This window comes from Diabrotica virgifera, chromosome 6 (assembly GCF_917563875.1).
Source record: "Diabrotica virgifera virgifera chromosome 6, PGI_DIABVI_V3a".
NCBI lineage: Eukaryota > Metazoa > Arthropoda > Insecta > Coleoptera > Chrysomelidae > Diabrotica > Diabrotica virgifera.
Genome location: NC_065448.1, coordinates 142392872 through 142416980, shown reverse-complemented (window position 1 = coordinate 142416980; position 24109 = coordinate 142392872). Strand labels below are relative to the sequence as shown.

General features: G+C 34.4%; 1 protein-coding gene and 1 long non-coding RNA gene across 2 annotated transcripts in view; one reads left to right on the top strand and one right to left on the bottom strand.

Moving 5' to 3' along the window:
* Nucleotides 1–24109, top strand: part of LOC114336756 (spectrin beta chain, non-erythrocytic 1) — a 415003-nt gene that overhangs the window by 21484 nt on the left and 369410 nt on the right. The window lies entirely within an intron of this gene.
* LOC126886357 (uncharacterized) lies at nt 11814–13846 on the bottom strand. Its single transcript, XR_007698575.1, has 2 exons — nt 13752–13846; nt 11814–12123 (listed from the first exon to the last, which is right to left on the bottom strand). It is a non-coding gene; the product is annotated as an uncharacterized LOC126886357 (long non-coding RNA).

Below are 24109 nucleotides of genomic sequence, written 5' to 3'. Positions count from 1 at the left end.
GGTGTCCCATTTAAAAAAAAAAACGAAGTTATAGGCAACTTCCGGTATAACCGGAAGGAGCAAATAGATAAGAATATTTTCATTAAATATATCACTCTTCAAAACCCCTTCGTGCCAATTTTCACGGGTCTGTTACCTTTAGTTCTCGAGATATTTCTAATAGGCCCTTTATCTGCCTCACCCTGTATATAACGACGAAATTCACCCTGTAGGAATAATGGAAAATAGAATTTGACAAGATGTTGATATGTCATATAAGGGGATGTAAACGTGTTACACAATTTGAAGAACATGTCCTCGGTTGCTCAGTAAAGGAAGAGATATGGGAATGGTTCTTAACGGGATGTTATTAATATTCTCTTCTATTCTATTAGCCTTGCGACATCCAATATTGGACATAGGCCTCCCTTTCGCTCCTCCATCTTTCTCTATCCTGAGCCATGTGCATCCATTTTGAGCCGGCTTGGTGTTTTAGGTCATCTACCCATCTCATCTGTGGTCTCCCTCTCTTTCGTTTATATGTCCATGGTCTATTCTCTACAATATTCTCTTATTAGCTTTGAAATACAAAAAATAGAAAAATCAAATAAGAATATCAAATAAAAAGAAATAAAATATTGGGCGCCACTGGTTTCTTTGTGGGAACCATAAATATACAAAAATAGAAACGTAAAAAGAAAGATAGCTAAATCAAAAATTAAACAAAAACCTAGTCAATACAAAATATATAAAATACTTATGGCGTGACTTACCTTATCTATGTCTTTACTCAGAAAATTCTTTGTTGTACTTACGAAACAAGAGAAAGGGAAAAGACAATAATAAATAGTATGTTGCAGTGAATCAAACTTTTTATTGAAACAAAATAAAATAAAATTAAAAAGATCTGTGATCTCTTGCCTTTTACATAAAGAGATCATGTTTACCAAAAAGAAAATGAAAAGTTTACAAAAAAGAATACCTTGTACTAGTCCTGTATCTTCTCTTGGTTGGTTTTAAGTCCAAGGCACAGTTCACTTCACTAAAGTCACTTTACAAAGGAATAGATACATTAAGAGTAGGAGAGAGTTGGACAAAACCGGGTAGGTTGATAAAACGGGGTACCCTTTAATTCTTCTAACTGTCTGCTGCTATCTATTAGACAATGTTAAAATTAGTGTCCCTTTATCACCAACAGTCGTGTGTATTCATTTCTAACTCATTTGAGTAATCTGTGCCGCAGCAGTAAGACCTCACCTAGTAAGATTTTTAAGGTAAGTTTCTAGCTGTTTTCTCTAATGAATAACTAATGGCCATTTCAAAATTTAATACATGTAACCTAGTATATTACCTTTAATTTGGCCAAAAATTTTGAATATTATTTCATAACTTAAAAATTTAAATAACATTTAATGTCTTGTTTACGAGTTTGACAAAACCGGGTAGTCCGAAAATCGACAAAACCGGGTACCCGATTTTATCAGACCTGTTGTTACTTCCAGTTTCTGCAGTGGTTTTTTACTTTTAGTTAACTACAACATGTGGCTTCTTCTGTTGAAGAAGCTAGTAAGAAAGCTAGTAGGAAAAATAAAAAAAAATTTCAGTCCTAAAAAAATTAAAACTAAATGAACTGGACAAAAAAAAAAAGAAATAACGTGGTAAAAAGGGCTGCACCAAAAACAACATTTTGGAGAGTTTGGAGGAAGAAGATAATAATGACGATGCGTGTCTATATTACAATTAACTATTTTCAAATTATAATGCGAAGGAAGGCTGGATAAAATGTGTGTCTTGCACCAAATGGGCTTATGACGCCTGTAGTGCCTATGATGATGTAGATGCAGTTTTTATTTGTGACTTCTGTTCATAGATTTTCGATTTTTGTTCACATACTTTAAATAAATATTTTATTTTCTGCCCATTAGTCTTTTTACATGGTAATTAAGTTACTACCCGGTTTTATCATACCGGTTGGACAAAACCGGGTATTTTGCAATATTTTCATAAAAATAAAAAAAAATTAAAAATCTAAGAATATTTTTAAAAATTGACATTGGCATATCAAACTTAAGTCATTTGAGAATATTTCAATCTGCAGCAAACATTTGCTACTCTCACATAGCAAAAGATACAGACGGTTTTTGGAGTGGTACCCGGTTTTGTCCAACTTTCCCCTACATCAATAAATGGTTGTTTCCATAGTTTATAGAAAAATTCAGCATTTACTTCTTAAAACAAATCGGCACTGCTTGAACAAAAATATGTAAGAACTCATTAGTCCTTTAGTATATTAAACGGGATCAAAAAAAAATATAAAAACAACTCCATGCTTTAACTATGATGTCAGAAACTGCTAACACAAAAAAACTTCTAACTATCTTCTGAAAAATTCCTGGATAAATTCTGACTGCATTTAAGAAAAATTATACCAATAGTGGTATGATAATATGGACATCCGCCTAACAGTAGCGAAAAATGCCGGAGTACACGTTATATGCCGGGCTGAGCTAAGTGTGAAGCATTAGCCAGCCGGCCGAAGAAACTCAAATTCAACTACATCTTAATCTTCTTGACGGCTCAAACTAGACTTCTCTACAGCTCAAACGTAACTACTTGATGGCTCAAACGTAACTGAATTTTTCGATCTCTCAAACTCAATCCTCAGAACCCAAACGCCCCTTTCAAAATCATTCGATTTTCCCATCGATAATCCTCAACCACCAATTACATTACAGACTTAAGGCACTTACTTAATCAAAATCTTAACCAATAGGAGAATGCAAAATACGCTCTGGGTTGAACCCTCTGACGCACACCAAAGCAGCTCGTCCAATCACCATGAGGATAAACAAAATCGATTTTAGTAGTTCCTACTCCACGAAAAATGCCAAATCAATGAAAAGGACACTTGGACCCGTTGGTAACACTCAGAAGCACCTTTCCCCATAAGATAAACATTTTCCAGTTTCACAGTCGCCAAAAACACATTAGTGAAAGATTTATAGCTAAAGATCACTTTGGCGGTTTGAAATAACGTAAACACGTGAAGAAATAAAAATTTATCTATTCAGGAGAAACACAAGATCGATCTAACACTGTGAGGAACGAAAAAGAATCACATATGATCTAATCCCACGCAATACACGGTACAATTCCTGAAACGGATTTAGCATATAGGTGGAACGATAATATTGGGGATTCGAAAACGTTAATGACTTTTGTACCCGTTACATTCTTAACGTGAAACAAAGTATAGTCCAATTGGCCTCCAAAAGTCAGATTTGACACTTTTAAAGTAAGGAACCTTTTATACAAGCAAGCTGAATTTTGCTGAGAATGTCAATTTTTGGACTCCAAAAAAGATGCAAAAAGTTTGCCACTCCTCCTCCGGACTTCCCCCCAAAACCACCCCTTGTAGGGAAACCGGAAATCGAAAACTTAGTATTACCAATGATATGTTTACGTCGTATAAAAAAATGTTTTAACCCGGGAGCAGTCGCGCTCACTTCTGTAACGTAAGTAGTCGCGCGTAGAGTAAAATCTCACAATATAGATTTAAATACGAATTTAAATCAAATTTCTATTTTACAATATTTTTATTTACTTGTTATGTTAAAAATATCTATTTCTAACAATTTTAAAGCTAATCAATTAGCTTAAAAATAAAAAAAAATAAAAAAAATTCTACGCATTACTACGATCTTCCTCGAGGCACTTACGAGTGGAAAGCAATGTTGAAAAAATTTTCACTAAGTTGTCACGGAAAAGGATAAAATGTGAGATTTTTTCTCACGGCGCGACTGCTCCCGGCTTAAACAACAAATTTAATGTACCTAACTGAGATTTTGAACAAAAATGTTTGTTAGCATTTTTTGTGCAGAATGAACCGTTCTATCAGAAACAACAGTTCAAGCGTCCGGCGATTTTAAATGTCTGTTACGCGTGCGAAATCAATTTTATAAAAAAAATTATATCAATTTCACGGTTAAAATTCAATATCTTTTGATCAGAGTGTCCTATTGACAAAAGTCAAAATGCGTTTTGAAGACACTCAAAAGGAGAATGTACAGCTTTGGTATCCAATTTTTGCATTTAGTAGCAAATGAAGTCAGTTTCTACATAACTGTTAAATAAATAAATGTTACGCGATTTTTGCCATGTTTTACGATTCTCATGAGATCAATAAAATTTAGTATTTCCATTGACTGGTCGCTACGGAGTTTCCATTATTAGAGTATAATCTTCAAAACTTATAACATGATATTTCGATTTTGAGTTTTGGAAACAAATATGAGGCATTTGAAATATCACATTACAAATGATTTGACGTCACAGGAAATGCTTCCATGAAGGAAGCATTGAATGAAATTTGTTGCTCAAGTTGTTTAATTTCGCAAAACGTACTTGTGCTATCAAAAAGAAGGAGTTTTCAGTGTTTTAGATTGTTTGCATAGGCGCCCATACCCATGGGCAGGGGGAGCCGTGCTCCCCCTAGTTTTTCGGGTGATTTAAACTATATATTGGTATCTGTAGTCTACAAAAATATGTAATGTGCAAAATCTTCACGTCTGCCCCCCCTTGAAAATTTTTATATGGGCGCCCATGATTGTTTGTAAGGTGAAAGAAATCGTTGTAAATATATTTCCAAGTCCTACTGTTATGTAAATTTTTCATCCCTTCACATAATTAATAATTCAACTATCATCTCTAGCAATAAGATATTCAAACTACATACATAGTAGGGATAACTAATAATTTTTAATAAGTAGGTTGAATATATGTATATTTTCCATATTACAGAATATTTTGAACATTTGGTAATGGAAATTATAAATAATAAAAAATACTTTCACTAAATGAAAGATAGAAATATGTATATTTTAATATATTAACTTTAGCATAAACATTTGTTCCAAATTGATTAAACAAATATTATTTTTAAGTAGTGATTTATCACTTTATCTATTAAATTTATACATGAACATATGTAATAAATTAAATTTTAAATATTTGGGTTGTTTAAAACTTAAAATAAATATTAATCAAAATTTAATGTCAGATAATTAACAATAATACTCATTAACTATCATTTTTGAATAATTATTAATTTTTGGTGTCTAATATGTTTTATTTAATTGGACATCTGGGTTATATTTTTATTGAATAATTTAAGAATATTTTGTATATATCTATACTTAATATAATTATATATTGTAGTTAGGTTAAAATTAAAATTAGATTAATCAATAATACATTAAAATTTCAAATAATTTAATTGCATGGTATGCAGTTTTTCAATTTTTTTCTCGTGTTTTAAATAAAAAATACTGGCATTTGCGGGCATACGTTTATAAAGCAAACTATCATTTCTTTTTCATGCAAAATTACCCCTTAAAGTTTATCGCACACCCTGTATTGATGAAAAACATGGCTAGTTGTTAACGTACCTAACTTTTTTATTGTCCAACATAAGCGAATGAATCAGGAAACAGAATGTTAAGAAAACCTGAGGCTATAGTGGGGTTTTATTTTCAGGATTTTATAAATGCTTGAATATTCCACAGGCTGTGGTGAACTTTGAGAAAAAAAAACACAGTTTGATTGGTATACCTGGTATTTAATGACAATTTACCTGTCTAGCAATAATATTATTACAGCGATATTGCTAAAGAAAAATATCAAATTGAAAAATCACTCAAATCGGACAACAGGTTTAGGAAATTAGAAACATCCAAAATGACCCATTTTTAAGGAGGTGCGTTAATTTTTTGGAGTAGTGCATAATATAAAGTCTAAATAATTAAGGGTATAGGCGCAAAATGTCGCGTGTCAAAATGTTCAATGTGTTTTAAATGTATTAATTTTTTTCGAATCCTAAGAAAACTAATGGTTAAGTATTTTTGAAATATTTAAACGCAGAATGAAAGATAACCTTTTTACCGTGGGCCGAAAGTCCTGAAAACTTCTATAATGTTTATTTTAATAAGTTCATCATCATCATCGGTGACCGCTGACAGCCCATGGAGGGCCATGGTCGCCCGTTGGGGTTTCTAGGCACTAAAGTTTTACATGGTGTGGAGGCCAGCCACACGCATAACTCCTCAAAAGTTCTAAACGATATTTATCTAAAATATTACTTCCTTGTTTCTTTTTTTTTAGGAGGTCTTTTCGGCGTTATGTGTGCTTTGCTTGTTTGACTATAGCTGCCCATGCTTTTCTTTCCTTTGCTTGTTTTTCCCATTCTCGTATTCCTAGGTCTTTCAAATCCTGGTTAATACCGTCAATCCATCTCTTTCTAGGCCTACCTCTCGGTTTCTTCCCATTTAATTCTTTTCTAAGTACTTTTTTTGTATTTCTCTTATCATTCATCCTTTCTACGGGTCCTAACCAACTCAGTCGTTTACTTCGTATTTCTTTTGTGATAGTCGGTCTGTTAAACACTCTATTTATTTCGTGGTTCATTCTTATACGCCATTCTCCATTCTCCTGTATAGGTCCATATATTTTTCTTAAGATTTTTCTTTCCCATCTAAGAAGTTTTTCCTCTTGTTCACTAGTCAAGGTCCATGTTTCTGATGCATACATTACTACAGGTCTCATTATTGTTGTGTATATTTTTACTTTTGAATTAATAGATACTGATTTTGACTTTATGATATTTTATAGGCTGTAGAAGCATTTGTTTCCAAGAGAAATTCTCGCTGTTACCTCATCACTGTTTTTATTTCCTGCTGTTATTGTTGATCCTAAATATTTGAAACGGTCGACTTTATCAAATATTTGCCCGCTCAGAGATATGTTGCCTTTCGTTTGTACTTTTTCCCGAGTTGTTATCATGTACTTTGTCTTTGAGACATTAACTTCTAGACCCATAGTCTGTGCCGCTTCTTTAAAATATGTATAAATTTTTTCTAGGTCTTTTAATGTCCAGCTGATTATGTCTATATCATCTGCGTAGGCAACGACCTGATTGAGCTTTGTAAATATTGTACCATCCCTATCTATAGGAGTTTTCCTGATTACTTGTTCCAACGCAAGGTTAAAAAGTGTTGTTGACAGTGCATCCCCTTGTGTTAGACCTTCATTAATGTTAAACTCATCGGACAGTTGATTTTGGATCCTTACTTTTGCTTTGGTGTTGGTTAGGCATAGTCTTACTAATCTGATTAGTTTTTTTGGTACATTTAACTCTTGCATTGCGCTATATAATTCCTTTCTAATTATTGAGTCATACGCTTGTTTGAAATCTACAAATAGATGATGTAGTTCGGTATTCCGCTCGTAGAATTTTTCCAGCGTTTGCCTTACTGTAAATATTTGGTCTATAGTTGACCTGCCTTTCCTGAATCCTCCTTGATAATCCCCTGTTGTTTGTTCCATTATATTATTTAGTCTTCCTTCCAATATCTTCCTAAATATTTTGTATCCAACGTTTAGTAGTGATATTCCCCGGTGATTATTGCAATCTAGCTTATCTCCCTTCTTATGTATAGGGCATATCACTGCGATTTTCCATTGTTCCGGCATTATTTCTGTGGTCCATATTTCTAGTATATAGTATATTTCTAACATATAATGTTTATTTTAATAAGTTACAGGGGTAAAAAAAAAGAAAAAAGTCAGAGAATTTTTAATTTCAAATATCTCATTCAAAAGAACCATTTTGTTTATTTTAAGGGACTTTCGGCCCCCGGTAATAACATAATCTTTTATTCTGCTTTATTTAAAATTTTCAAAAATATTTCTTAGTTTTATCAGGATTCGAAAAAAATTAATACATTTAAAACACGTTGAACATTTTGACATACATTTTGCGCCTATGCCCTTAAGTATTATTTTATTATTATTCTTTAAATTCGACTTTATAAGTTAATCATAGGCGTAACCAGGAGGTGGTTTTGGGGGTTATAACCCCCCCCCCCTTTTGGATGTACTTTGAGCTCTATACGCTTAACACCATTATTATTCCATACCCCCAGAGACCTTCAAGTAGATGTAACCACCCCCCCCCTTAGGATCATCCTGGTTACACCTCTGAAGTTAATAAATCTTAATGTTCAATATGCTCGAAATCAGTCCAAATGTACTATTGCCGTTCTTCCCCTGTATCTTTCATAAGGTAAATGTTTAGGTAGAAAAGTATTGATATCATGTATAAAAATTAAAACATGAGAAACGTAATTATGTAATCTCAAATAGTCCTTATTTTTGGCATCTATTTTTAGGATAATTAATAATTATCAGTGTGACTAAGACCACAATATAGCAGCATTTAGGTATAATAATTTTAAGCAACATCTGGACTACAACAGGCAACAAAATATCAATGAAACTCTTGGCAACCTTGAAAGTGAACTTGGTAGACATCAACTGAAATTTTTATACATATGTCATGGTCACTCATTAAAAATTAATTTAAACCTACAATTTTGTCTAATAGCTTTCTTTTTGTATTTTTAATTTGACAAACATAACATATTTTCTAATTTTACATAAATAGAATGGAAAATTTGCGGAATTTTGTTTTCTATGTATTAATATTTTTATTAGATTTATACAGGGATGTAAATGCTCGTGTTTTTTTTTTTGACGTTTTCTGCATTGCTATGTATTGTCAATACTTTAGTACGGAACGGAGGCCTGGCCACTCAACCATAACACTGATGAACAAGTTAGAAGCCTTTGAACTCTGGCTCTATAGAAAAATCTTGAAAATACCTTGGACAACCCACACCACTAACAGAAGATGTTCTGAGGAGAGTAGGTACAAATAGGGAACTGTTAAAAATCATTAAAGTTGGAAAAGTTAGCTATAGTCCGTCCGCTATAACTTTTCCCATGCGGTACGATTCATTTTCAATCAAATTAAGTCAAAACAGAAAGTGAAACGATGTGTGTAGTATATAGTATACAGTATACAAAATGTATATACACATCGACGTTCGTTTCAATTTATGTTTTGACTTAATGTGATTGAAAATGAATCGTACCGCATGGGAAAAGTTATAGCGGACGGACTATACCTGGAACTGGAACACATAATGAGAAACGAAAAGTACCGCCTCGCACAACTGATCATCCAGGGTACGATTGAAGGAAAACGGGGTTCCGGTAGGCGCCACATTTCATGGCTTAGAAATATCAGGGACTGGACCGGCCTTGTTTCAACATCTTTGTTTAGAGCCGCATTGGACAGAGGCAGATTTGCCACTGTAGTGGCTAACCTCCACTAAAGGAGAAAACACCACAAGAAGAAGAAGCTGATGATACTACTTCTTATTTTGTTTCTCCAAACAGGAACATATAGGAAAATCGGTTAACTTCAGTAATAGCACATCAAGGGAAATAACAAGGGGTATCATAAAAATTGCAAATAGGTCTTATAATGGTGTATCAAAGTACCTACTTAGCTAAAAACGTCTGTCTCAAAAAACTCGGTTAAGGCTGTATAGAATACTGATAGTCCCCGTTCTCAAATATGGATCAGAGGCATGGACCCTAACCAAAACACACGAATCCTATCAATTTTTGAAGAAAAAAAACGCAGTACGCAAGATATTCGGAGCGGTCTGCGAAAAGGGAAAATGAAGGCGTAGATATAACTTTTGAACTGCCGATTATCTACAAGCATAAGCACCGGACTCCACTTGTGATTTGTAGTCGCGCGATTGTTTTGTCGCGAAGATTGAATACATTGTTTCAAGTACAAGTCAATCCACTTGCGACTAAATAATCATGGATTGACTTGTATTTAAAACAATGTGTTCAATCTTCTCGACAAAACAATCGCGCGACTATAAATCGCAAGTGGGGTCCGGAGCTAAGTTTGACAGAAAATATGATATGTCCACTATAATCATGCCAAACCGTCTCCAGTGGGCAGAACATGTAGCCCGGGCTCCGGAATCGAATGTGATAAAAAAAAAAGAATGTGTGTGTACTTTGTACGCACGTAAGAAGTTATACTTCTATTATAATATAATTTCAACGAAATAAATATACCTACTTAACAGTTACAATACAAAAAATTAACAATAATTACCAAAAATGAACCAAAACAATGCCAAATATTAAAAAAAAAGAAAAAAGTATGAATCGTCCGGGATTTGAACCCGCAATCTCGCGATTTTTTAATCTCTGGTCCAATGCTCTACCAACAAGGCCATCAAGCCGCATGCTACTTACCTTTCAGATATACATAATTATACATCACGGTGACAAGTGAAATATAAAAATAGATGTTTTATTATTTTACGCCCAAGGAAGACAAATCCAAAGACACAAAATTATAATAAAAAACCTTTTAAACCACCTTTTTCAAATTGCGCAAGTTGTATTATTAATATTAATGTTAATAAATGAAATATAAATATTTTGACGTTTCACAATTTCACAATTCACTTTTAACTGCAGTGTCTTAAAAATTTTAAAGCACTAGTGCCTTAAAGTAGCATTTTTAACGCTCCTATGAAGTCCTAAAAATTGCATTTTTAACACGTTTGTAGAAAAATATATGTATTTAAAAACACTAATATATTCTTTCCACACCTTTTCTGGACTGATACATACATAAATTAAAACATTTTGAAGTATAACTTCAAAAATATAATATGAAAACTATTTAAAAAGGCAGTATAACTATTAACTAACCTTTGTTGTTGTATTGATCACTATGTGATGTATTGATTCTTGTTTTGCCAGTTCTTACTTCACTATCGGATCTGGATCTATTGCAACTCTTTTGGTTCAGTTGATGATGTACCTGTAGTTTGGATCCCATTACTTATTTATCAGTTTAAATTTTTCTGAATTTTAACTATCTTTTTTTCATAGAAGTTCCTTCGAAAATTTTTGATATTCGATGAATTTCTCATTCTTATTTCATGAGGATTCGTTAATTTTGTGGGAACATTTTCGAATTTCTTAATGATCTTTTTAAAAGTTTCATCGATTTTTCTTACGTTTGCCTCGTCTGCTAACTGGAACTTGAATGCCTCTGGCTCTGGGCCGTCTTTATTGTTGATGAGGAGCCTACGTAATCGTTCTTGAGGAACCTTCTTAAAACCATAGGCATCTTCATCTCGTTTCTTAAGGAACTTCTCAAAAAACAAGGACTGTCTAAAGAAAATACATACAAAATTCCAGGTGGGTTGGTCAAGTAGATTTGAGTTACAATGTCTACAGCCTTTGAAAAAAGCAGTTTTGAGAAAAACGCGTTTAAAGTATTGTCAACTTTTATTTTCAATTTGTTTTGTCTGTCAAATCGTAAAGTGATGCACACCGAAATATGATCTTGAATCTCGGAGTAATTTACAAAACGAAAATGAGAACAGCTGTTGACCGTTTCTCACTACGCTTAAGAGCGCTGGCGCGAATTTGCTGCAAAGCGAGTCGAAGGTAGGGAGGTAGGGAGATTGTGTTGAATATCCCTACCTTCGACTCGCTTTGCAGCAGGTTCGCGCCAGCATGCTTGAACGTAGTGAACAACGGTCAACAGCTGTTCTCATTTTCTTTTGTAAATTACTCCGCGATTTAAAAAGGTATTCCGGTGTGCATCATTTTACGATTTGGCAGACAAAAATTAAATTAAAAATAAAAGTTAACAATACTTTATAGGCTTTTTCTCAAAACTTCTTTTCTCAAAGGCTATAGACTGAAACGAGTAAGCGATGCACAACCCCAGCTAATTGAAATAATATTCGAAAATATTTCCTCAATCATCCAAGATAGCCATTGTTCACCCTCAGCTTAGCTCAGTCACTCAGGTGTGTGTTCGTCTTGCCATAATCTTAGAAATGAACTCTGAAAATTTAGAATGGAAGCAAACAAAACAGTATTTTTAACTAATCATGTCTATTGTTCATAAAAATATAATAAAAATATGACTTTTAAAAGCTAACAATTTGTAGATTATACTTATGGCTTTTGGTATCTGATGGTAACTTCTTGATGTTGAATGGTACTGCTGTAGACTTCTTGTAGACCTGGGCAGTTGGTGGCCCTAGGCCCCTGCAGCTGGAGATGGTATTCGTTGCAGTCTATCTAGATGCCATGTTGTCTTCGTTGTGTCAGCCTTATTAGTCCCATCACCGGTGAGGATGGCTTGAAGCTCCCGAAGGGAGAACAGTGATTTATTCCCAAAAACTATAAGATAAAAACACATATCAAACATCAAGAAGAAAACCAAATTGTTTCTTTGCCAAATAATCGTAAAAAGTAGTTATTGGCAAAGGAATAATTAAATGGAATTAAGATTGATACTACTAGTTAAAATTTGATTACTAAAAGCATATCAATAGATAAAATGAAATACAGAAACCAAACACATGGTTGAACATATGAAGGTTAGGTATAAAAAATATTAAGAAATTGCTAGATGTAGAAATGTAATTGCAAAAAAAAAACATAATTAGAATACACAACTCACCCCAGGAGAATGAAAGTCTGGAAATAGATAGAGCCTTATGGGCCCATCTCTTTAAATAGATTTATTTTTCCCATCCATTTTGATTTTGTGTCAGCAAGTAGGAATGAAGTGTCACTTTCATGACAGCGCGACGTAGGCTGTGGCGGGCATGTTCCGTATTGAAAAACAGATACTTACAGAGTAAGAATATACGGGGTACGTTCAGTATGATGATTTAGATTTTAGATGAAAAGAGATATAGTAAATAGAAGATAATAAAAGAGGATAATAAAAGAGGGTAATAAAAGAGGGCGCCAAACAAGTTTTTAACGAAAAAGCAAGTTAAAACGAATAGAAGATAATTATTAATGAAATATTAAAGTCAATAAAATAAAATAATTATTTAAAAATAAAATATCAAAGATGTGACGTTTGTAACGTTACACACTCCTCTCACCCATCAGAAAATTCATAAGTGAGAAATTTTTCTCAAAGAAAACAGGAATGTTACACACTCCCTCCACTCCTCAGAAAAATTTCAAACACAGGTGAGAAATTTTTCTCAAAGAAAACAAGAACACGAAGTTCTAACCAGAAATAAATATATGCAGTAGTAATCGTTCAGAACAAATCAAAAATAAATACCCATAATAAAGTAAATAAAGTCAATGTTATAGTTAATTGAAATTATTAATCATAAAAAATTTTAAAGTACCAAAGTAATTTTCAGATGTTACTCTGGGGAAAATAAAAATATTACCCAATGAATTGTAGTATTCATCACACTAAAATTATTCAATTATTATAAATAAATGACTACAGAGAGTATCTCTGGATAAAAAAAATAAATATACTTTAAAAAAATATATGTAATCAATTTAAAATTATTAAGACTTATAGTATAAAGTCTAAGAAATAATTTGAAACAAAAAAAAATAGTACGCCACTGAGATATTTCAAATTAAAAATTATTTTTTAATTCCCTGTTCAATTTCTGACAAACAATCTATCTTCATGTTTGTTCATACAACGCTTCGTTTTCATGCAAAAAAATAAAATATCTTAACGCTTACAAAGTATTCGAAATAAGTTTCTACACATTCATAGAGAAACTTCGTCGAAAACTTTGTAAGCGATCAGATGTTTTATTTTTGCATGAAAACAAAGCGTCGCATGAATAAAGGGGAAGATAGATTTTTTATCACAAATTGAACAAGGAATTCTAGAAAGATTTTTAATTTGAAATATTTCAGTGGCGTACCATTTTTATCTTTAAAAAATTTCAGACTATTACCCGTACGCGCGCCAATATAAAATTCTTAATTGTATGTCAAATCATGCGCAATAACTATGTCTTAAAACCCACCAAATTTCCTTTGCACACCTCAACCGGTTTTAGAGCAATAAATAAATCGTCAGTTTGTAAGAAAAATTTTAACACCCCGTATCTCGGAAACAAATGAAAATCGAATAACATATGAGTTATTTTTGATTATTTTTCACCTATATTATAGAGTCTTAAAGTTTAGTGCGTTCCTCCCCACTCACCCTGTATATACATATACATATAATACTTTCTAATTATTAATTTTACTCTGAAACTTCGTATGTTAGCATATAGACGAGAGATCTAGAAATGGTCATAAAAATTTAATGGATGTATTTATAATAAATTAAAATTGTGCCCACGCTTTCAATATAGAAGATTATACTTCGCAGATTGTTTCTTTAAATTAAAACGATAATAAAACAATACGATAATACAGTGCGAGGGTGACTACCTATTTGCGGTTTCCGACCGATATCATTGTGGGAGTATACAAGGTTTATTACGTGAGATAATATTTTAACAAGAATAAAAAACCGCAAAACGCGGTAAAAATGAGTGGCACACACAATATTCCAGCTACACAATAGCTGATTTGAATGTTAAAATTATAGTTTTATTTTGAAATATTTTTCCATAGATAGTGTTTGCTTTTAAAGTAAAACGCGCCATAAAAGAGCCTCAAAACTTCAAATTTCATCAAAGATACTCGTTTGTGGCGGGTTTTACTTCAAATTTAGCAAATATGATGGAAAAATCTTTTAAAATAAAACTAATTTTATTTTCCGTCAAAACGAAAATACATTTTTGCGCCACGTACGCCATTCATTTTTACCGTGTTTCGGGGTTTTTTTCTTGCATCAGGAATTTTTCGAAGTTTTTTAAAAATTAAATGTATGAACTTAAATGTAATGTTTCTTGACTACACTTTAAGCGTCATAAATGGTCGCATTATCGCCCAAATGGTCTAGTTGTTAGGACACTAAACTTGTGATAGGGCAATCAGAGTTCATATCCCAGCCATCCCAATATTTTGTTTCATATAATTTTTTGTGTCCATCGAATGTACCGGGCTTTTTTTTATTTTTAATAGATTTAAAAATAATATTGGGATGGCTGGCAAGTGAACTTGGATTGCCCGATCAACTTTAGCATCGTAACCAGTAGAACTAGACTATTTCGGCGATAATGGTTTAACGGATTATACTTTTGGAGCTGTATAACTTCTAAACGACTTAACCGATTTTAATCACTAAACATGAATTTGAAATGTATTGACTATTGACAAGTGTTGTTTGATGCACCCAAGCTCAAATATGGTATCTGAAGGTATTATAGGATTAAGTGATCTTGAAAACCCGTTTTTCCCATAGCAAATTGATTTCATCACACTTATGAGGCCTAGAACAGAAAAATTCGGATTTTCTCAGATATCAGGTATACACCGTTAGACGCGCCTGGAATCCACCTACAAACCCTCAGTTATTAGCGCAATTCGTAGGTTGAAATTTTGAGTAATAGTCGAAAAACTTTCAAAGTTTAAGTTGTCAGTTTTTCAGATATATACCTACTGTGCTGTGTGTATGTCCGATCCTGACCACTAGGACCACATTACCTACTGGGACAACTATCGGATTACAATTAGCTCCCATTTAAGGCAGAGGATTATAATAGAGTATGGCCTACACTCTCTATTCGGTTTGCCGTCTAAATCGCTGGTTCAACTTTGATTATCTGGGGTTTGAAAGGGGACCTGGAGCTAGTTTTTGAATGCATCGGCCTTATCTTGAGGATGGCTTAAGATATTGTTGACTAGGAGGTGTAAATGTATTTGAATGTTTTGTAGAATTTGGATTTTGAATTTGTTCCAGTATTTTCCATCTTCTCGGTAGTCCAGGTGGGACGTAACTCACATCCACTCTTCTTGTTTCAGCTTGTTGACCTTCAGCCTGATAGATGCCGACAGACGGTTATATTCTGTTGTGCTGCGCTTTACGTGGATTTTAGCGAGAATTCTAAGAGAAAGTGTTGGAGTATAGATGTTCCATTTGGTTTTTGGAATGCATAGGGAGAAAGCTTCTTGAAGAAGACGTTCAATTAATAAAATCCCTGTGTCAATATGGTTGGAAGTTACCTAATTCTGGAAGATTTTGGGTGACAAAGACTTGAAATATTTTTACATAATCTGTTCTATAGATTCAAGATATTCTGTGTTAATATCAGTTGGAAGTGGATCAGTTGTTAACATGGAAGTGGTAAGATCAGTTTTGATCGGTAAAAGAGGCGATACAATGTTATTGTGTCCTCTATATAACATCCGTCTTCGATCCTGGCCATAATACGTTCTGTGCACTGGATATGGACATTCCAAAGTGACAGAGAAATGTGATCTCAGTGTTGGCGATTCTGCAAATTGGCAGGTAAAATCGAAGTTCTGAGAGATGTCTACCATGGCCATTTCTAGTAAGATCATCGAATTTGGCATGTCTGCATTTGAGGTCGCTTATTAAGACCTCGCTCAAGTTCTTGAGTGTAGAAAAATACAATAAGTTAAGAGAGGGGTTCCGTGGATGTTTATAGTATGAGATTATCGTAGTTGTTTCGTTTTTTATATTATGTAAGTCAACTGCACTAGTGGACATCGGGAATTTGGTATTGGAGAGAGCTGATGTATGATGAGGTTGGAATATCTTTGTGGATGAGGATACCATTCCCATAACTAGCCTGGATTTTGGGTTTGTAGTACGAGGGGTACTCTGAAAAGTTTGCTGGGGTTTTTGTCGGGTATCGGTAAGGGATAAAATTTGGATATCAAAAGTGAAAAAAGGTGTATTAGGTTACATTATCTACTAACAGATGACAGTACTTATTACACAGTTACAAGGATGGTCCTTAGTAGATGGGGACGAAGGTCGGTTCGACCGTGTTGTTGCTCTCTGTGAGTGACAAATAGCCATCGAAGATAGGTCTGAGGTTTACTTTAGGAGACTGTTTAGTAGGAGGGTTAGAATATGCAGATGATATGGACGGCGTTATGCATAACTCGACCAAGCGCCATTTCTTTAATATCGAGATAACAGCGGATTCTGGTGACACATAGCTAAAACTATCTTGGAAAAAATCCCTGTTATTGTCACGTTAACGGTTACTAAGAAAAACAAAATTAAACCAAGCGACATTAATCCACTTACCATTAAGCGACCATTAAGCAACCAAGAAACGAAAAACTTTGAAGCCATTAAATGTCAATAAGACAGTTGAGATGAGAATAGGCCAACTCCGACAGGAAAAATTATATACCAGTTAAGAAGAAGTAAAACAGGTACAAGAATTTTGCTACCTAGGAAGTATATTTAATATTTGGCATACATGGTGGAATCGAGGCGGACATTAAACATCGACTTAGAAAAGCACAACAAGTATTTGGAACACTCTCAAACATATGGAGGTCAACACAAATTAGTCAAAACACCAAAATAAGACTGTTTAATTGTAATGTTAAAACAGTATTACTGTATGGATGCGAGACCTGGACAATAACTGTCAAAAAACTCCAAGTATTTGTAAACAGGTGCCTCCGAAAAATTTTGAAAGTATATTGGCCCAACATCATAACAAATCAAGAACTCTGGAAGAAAACCAAACAAGAGCTAATTGAAATTGCAATTAAAAGGAAAAGATGGAATTGGCTGGGACACACCCTGAGGAAGGACAACTCAGATATAACAAAGAAAGCTCTAAAATGGACAGTAGCAGGACGAAGAAAGCAAGGACGACCCGCAACGACCTGGAGAAGAACAATTGAAGCTGACTACAAAGGTATGAGAAAGAGCTGGGGAGAGGTAGCAGCTATGGCCAGAGACAGAGTCCAATGGAGAAGCTTCGTGGATGCCCTATGCTCCTTTACGGAGTAACAAGAAATAAGTAAGTAAGTAAGTAGTAGGAGGGTGGTGGAAAATTGGATCGTGGCGGGATCCTTCTCTCGGTGTAGAGATGTGCCTCCTAGTGGGTGGGTGGTTGAAAACTCTTGCCCTTTAGAGTATTTCGGATACCATGACTCATGACCAGACTGAGTGTTACTGCAATTGGGACATTTTGGAGCTGTTAAGTACATGCCCGAGCCACCTTAATTTTGAAGTTTCGCAAGCCTAGTTACGGTTGTCCATATAGACATTTATTTACATCATTTTATTGACTGTCCTTTTTCGTTATGCGTTACCAACTTTTAAAAGCCGATACCTATATTATTCTTTGAATCTTCCGCTCCCATCTATTAATTTTTAGTCAGTATAATAATAATTGTTATATTATTACGATTAGGTCTGCTTTGCATATTGCACAATAATAGATCGGACACTGTTGTTAGGAGCCCCTCACCAACATACTTGCTTTGTTTTTACGGTCATTTAAACTTTTTAACTCATTATTTTTAATTTATTTTCAGTTTTGTACTTCCTTATATTATATTTATTGTTTAATTATTTTTCTAGTCATGCCTAAAAATAATTAATTCTACAGTGATTCGTTTTATAAACAATATGCTTTATAATCAATATAATCAATCTCTTTATCTTCAACGATTATTGTTCATGACATGTATGTAAATATTAATTATTTTTAAAAAGTAAGACTGGGCTTACTACTTTTTACGGAGCCAGAATAAATATAATTATTTTAATTGCTAATTAGTTGTAAAAGGATAACTATGTTAATTACATACCAGAGATTTCTCACCATTTCCCTACTCTTATTAATTTATAATTTCACTGAACAGTTGTTGTTTTACTGCCTACAGTTATAATTTATTTAAAAAATGTATATGTATGTAAGTAAATGTCTTATTGATGCAAAGTAAATATTTCTAATGTACAATAAGAAAAACAAACCGATACAAAGGAGTATGCTTCTTTTCATGAGCATTTTTCAGTGCGTCACAAATGATAGAAAAAAAGGTAAGTCCGTGATAATATACATTTTAGTGACATGACATTATAGTTAAATCTGACAGTTGTCACATTTTATTTGCAATTTGGCATAAAAACAAATCAATTGTGTTTATTACATTTATAAAATGGTATTTTCTTTGATTTGTATAGTCTTATAAATTGTACAGATTATATTCGTAGATATATTATATAATTCGTAAATAATTTTTTTTTCGATTATAGCGCCATCTATTGACAACTAGAATAAATGTTATAAATGTCACCGACGAAATGTAATCACCGACGTGAGTTTTTTCTGTCACATACAATTTAATGCGTTAGAAAGAAATCGAAAAACTGTGACGCACTGAAAGATGCTCATGAGAAAAAGAATACGAAGGACTCTACATAATTCTTGATACAGTACGTAAATCATTCAGCTGGACATAGGGAATATACATTAAGAGAATTGTGGCAACTAATGCTAGCCTGTGTTAGTTGAAGCTTCTGTTCGAGTAGGAGTTTTTGGTGCAATAAAGCTAGAACGAATATAATGAGTGAGTTTTGAAGCAAGGCTGTAAAATTTTACTTTAATTTTTAAAATATTTTTTATTTAAAAAGTAATTTTAAAACTAAACAGTTTTCCCATTTTCTTAGGCCAAAAATATTTAGCTACTACATTGTCATATTTTGACGTTTATTTATGTCAGTCGAAATGAGTTGTTAATTTTTCAGATTAATGCTCCTTAATGCTAACAACCATATTGTCATCGAGAGAGCTCTGTTGCCACAATTATCTCAATATAATACAATGTATGTATTTATGTATCTACATAAATATGTATATACAATGTATGTATGTTCCCTATGTCCAGCTGAACGATTTACGTACTGTATAATGAAAGTCGAATAGGCATAGTTTTTCTTTTTCTTTACGTGCCATCTCCGCGACGAAGGTTGGCAATCATCATTGCTATTCTACCTTTTGACACTACAGCCCGAAAGAGTTCAGTTAAACTGCATCCAAACTATTCTCTGAGGTTTTTCAGCCAGGACATTTTTCTTCTACCTATGCTGCGCCTTCCTTGAATGCTGCGCCTTCCTTTCCCTTCATTATTAATTTTAGGAGTTCATATTTGTCATCACGTGTTATATGACCCAAATATTGCAGTTTTCTTATTTTAACGGAATCCAGTATCTTCCTGCTGTTCTCTATTCTTCTTAGAAAGTACTTCTTCATTAGTTATTCTGTCTGTCAAGGAGATTCTCAGCATTCTTCGATATGTCCACATTTCAAATGCTTCCAATGTACTGAGACATTGTTTATTAAGAGTCATCTCTCCACACCATACAAAAGAACTGAAAATACATAACACTTTAATACTCGTTTTCTAAGATGTAGGGTAGGCTAATGTCTCTACTACATAGTATTTGTTTCATATTATTGAATGCATTTCTAGCCTTTTCTATTCTAACTCTGATTTCGTTGGTATAATCGTTTATTTCCTTAATATTTGTCCCTAAATAGTTATAATTATAAACTGAACTCGTTCTACCATCTTATTATTTACGTGGAGATTGATGTTTCTAATATTTTTCTTTGATATAATCATGAATTTTATTTTCCTTATGTTTAGTGACAGACCAAATTCTTCACTCGTTTTGATGATCAGCTTTCGCATAGTTTTGATGATCGCCAACGTTTGAGGCACAGAGAGCACTTAAAGAAGACCTCTCTTGCTTTGGGAACACTTGTTCTGTTTGCTTTGTCTTCTTACGTGGAACACGTCTTTCAACTATAGTTTTGATCAAAACTAAGCAGTGATACCGTTTTTTCGTCAATAACAATCTTATAAAAATAGCTTTGGCAACAACTGAACCTACAATCGGCCACGCAGTATGCAAGCTCAAGTATTTTACTAATCGTCAAATCTATTGTTTTTTTTTTGCATTCCATTACTGGAAGTTTGTGAACACTATATCAAAAACTTCCCTATTTTGCACCGCTCTTAGTGAATAATTTTTGAATATTTATACCTGTCCAAGCTCTGATGTTGTGAAGCCGTGTTATTGGTCTTCTACCTACGCTTCTGCGGTCTTCGATATCTTCTTAAATTTTTAACTTCTCTTCTTCTTCTAAGATCAGGCGAAACTCGTTAGTCCCTGGCAGTTGGTCATACGGCCTTTGCAGCATACCTCGTTTTTTCCTTAAACTCTAAAAAGTTATGTGGCCTCAACGAATTCCAAGTGTTTTCTTTTTGGTAGTTTTAGGATCTCTTCTGGTTCAAACCTCAATTTGACCAGTGAATTCCTGACTTACATCACTAAGCACACAGCAATACCATAGTATAGCCTCGGTTTCCTCGAAAGTGGCACCGACAAATTGCGAGCGTCACACTGCGATGAATGACGTCATAAAAAACTGTACCACGCAAAATAATAGCGGTGGTTTCCAAGGATGCGTTGGAAGCCACCGCTTGCTGAGTTTGCACATTCCGTTGCCGCAGTGAAGAACCTTGAATTTTCCACCGTAATCTGACGTAATTCATCGCAGTGTTAAGCCTGGGTTTCCTCGACAGCGGCACCGATAAACTGCGACCAAAACACTGCGATGAATTACGTCAGATTACGGTGAAAAATTCAAGGTTCTTCACTGCGGCAATGGAATGTGCAAACTCAGCAAGCTGTGGCTTCCAACGCATCCTTGGAAACCACCGCTATTATTTTGCGTAGTAGTTTTTTATGACGTCATTCATCGCAGTGTTACGGTCGCAGCTGGTCGGTGCCGCTTTCGAGGAAATCCAGGCTTTAGTGTATGACAGTATCTTCTTCCATTTCGCACTTTCTGCACCATGGTTCATTCACCTTACGTAGTTGTATAGGTGGTTTCTTAAACGACAATGTCTCCGACATTGGTTCAAACGACCGTTTTGATCTCTCATTTATAACGGTTCATCAAACTGATCGAGAGTTTTTTATCAATATTCTTGATTATTTTTGTAGTTTGGATTTGCCCTTGAGTGCCTGCCCATTTCTTTTGATATTTCTTAACTTATATTTGCCATGTGCCATTATGTGGCCTAAGTATGAGGTCTTTCCTTTCTTAATCGTTGTTATTACTAATTCTAGCTCTCTGTTTATGTTGTTTCGTATTTCGCGAATAGTTATTTATTGTGTCTGTGATTCTCTGAGCATTTTGCGATACATCCACATTTCAATGGCTTCTAGGCGTCTCATTGTATTTGGTTTTAGTGCCCGCATGTCAACTACATGCAGAACAGACCATACAAGTATTCAACAACTTTTATTCGGACGGTTAAACCTAGTTTTCGGTTCCAGTTAATTTGATTCCATATCTAGAGCCCACTTGTCCTTTAGTGCTAGTCCAAAGTATCTAAACTTGAGAGCTGGTGCTAGTTGAACTTTATTTAGGTAAATGGGACGTTTACCATCGAACATGCTGATTGATTACCATTTTACAACATTAAAATGTGGAAACCTTAAATTATCCAGGTCTGTCCGTCCGTGAACACAACTCCACTGTTATCAGAAATGATGAAATGACAGTAAATGAGGTCTCGAATGTGAGCTTATAATCCAAAAATGGTATTCTTCTTCTTAAGGTGCCTATCCGTTCCGGATGTTGGCGATCAGCATGGCTATCCTAACTTTGCTTGCTGCTATTCTGAATAGTCCGGTTGTCGATGTATTAAACCACTTTCTTAGGTTTTGAAGCCAAGATATTCTTCTTCTCCCTGGTCCTCTCTTTCCAAATACCTTGCCTTGAAGAATAAGTTGCAACAAGCCATATCTCTGTTCATTCCTCATAACATAGCCAAGATATTCTAGTTTGCGCTCTTTGATTGTGTTAATAATCTCGCATTCCTTGCCTATTCTACGTAGAACCTCAACATTCGTCACACGATCCATCCACGAAATTCTCAAAATGCGCCTGTAACACCACATCTCGAATGCCTCGAGTTTTCTTGAAGAAGCCTCGGAAAGTGTCCAGGCCTCTACTCCGTATAATAACGTAGAAAATACATAGCATCTGATGATAGAGATTTTGGTAGCAAGCGGTAAATCGTGGCTTCTGAAAAGAGAGTTCATCATTATGAACGCTGATCTCGCTTTTCCTATGCGTTGTTTTATTTCACTTGAGTGGTCCCACTGGCTTTTTATGTTGATACCAAGGTATGTGTAGCTGTCGACCCTGTCAATTAGTTGTTGGTTAACCAAAAGCTGTGTATTTAATATTTCGCGCTTACTGACTACCATGTACTTTGTTTTTTTCGTATTGAGATCAAGTCCGTATTCTCTACTTATGTCTGATATGCGCGACATTATTCTTTGCAAACCATCTAGACTGTCTGCAAAAACTACAGCGTCGTCGGCATATCTAATGTTCAGACGCACTCCATTGACTAATACGCCTTCCTGTAGTTCTCCCAGCGCTTGCTCGAAGATACATTCAGAGTATATATTAAACAGCACCGGGGACAGGATGCATCCTTGCCTTATTCCTCTATCTATGGAGACTGCCTCTGTCAATTGGTCATCTGCTTTAATATTGGCAGTTTGGTTGTAGTACAAATTATATATGATTCTCAAGTCTTTATCATTTACTCCCGCTTCTTTCAAGATGTTTATGAGTTTATCATGTTTTACTCTATCAAACGCCTTTTTGTAGTCGATAAAACAAATGTACACGTCGCAGTCAACATCCCTGCATCTTTGCATAAACACTTGGACATCGAATAGAGCCTCTCGGGTGCCTAAGACATCGCGGAATTCAAACTGCGTCCATGATACCTGTTCTTCGCATTTTTTATATATTCTGCCGTGTATCACTTTCAGAAACGTTTTGAGTAAGTGGCTCATTAGGCTAATTGTTCTGTAGTCTTCACATGTTTTGGCATTTACTTTTTTGGGTAAAGTTACGAAGGTCGACTTTAACCAGCTTTGAGGTATTTTTCCAGTTACGTATATTTTGTTGAATACAGTTGTTATGAATTTTATCCCTTGTTCATCCATAAGTTTTAGGAAGTCTACATAAAACTGGTCAGGCCCTATAGTTTTACCATCTTTAGTTGTTTTAATAGCTGACGTGACTTCTTCAATGGTAATCGGGGGTCCTGTTTGGCATTCAGTGTCTTCAATGGTATTCTGCCTTTCATCTGCAAAAGTTACTTCCACATATTTCTTCCACGTGTCTAGTTTTTCTTCCACACTTAACAGTGGTTTGCCTTGGTTATCCTAATTGCTTTTTTGATCTCTTTATCTATTCTTTTGTATAATGACATGTCCTGATCTTTGCACTTTCGCCTCTCTTCCATCATATCTAAAATCTCGTTTGTCATCCACGATTTCTTCTTTATTTTTGGTGGTTTGAGGAATTTCTCACGTATGTCTTGTGAAACTGTATGCAACTTTTCTATCTCCTGGTCCATTACTTCCGATTGAATAACGGTA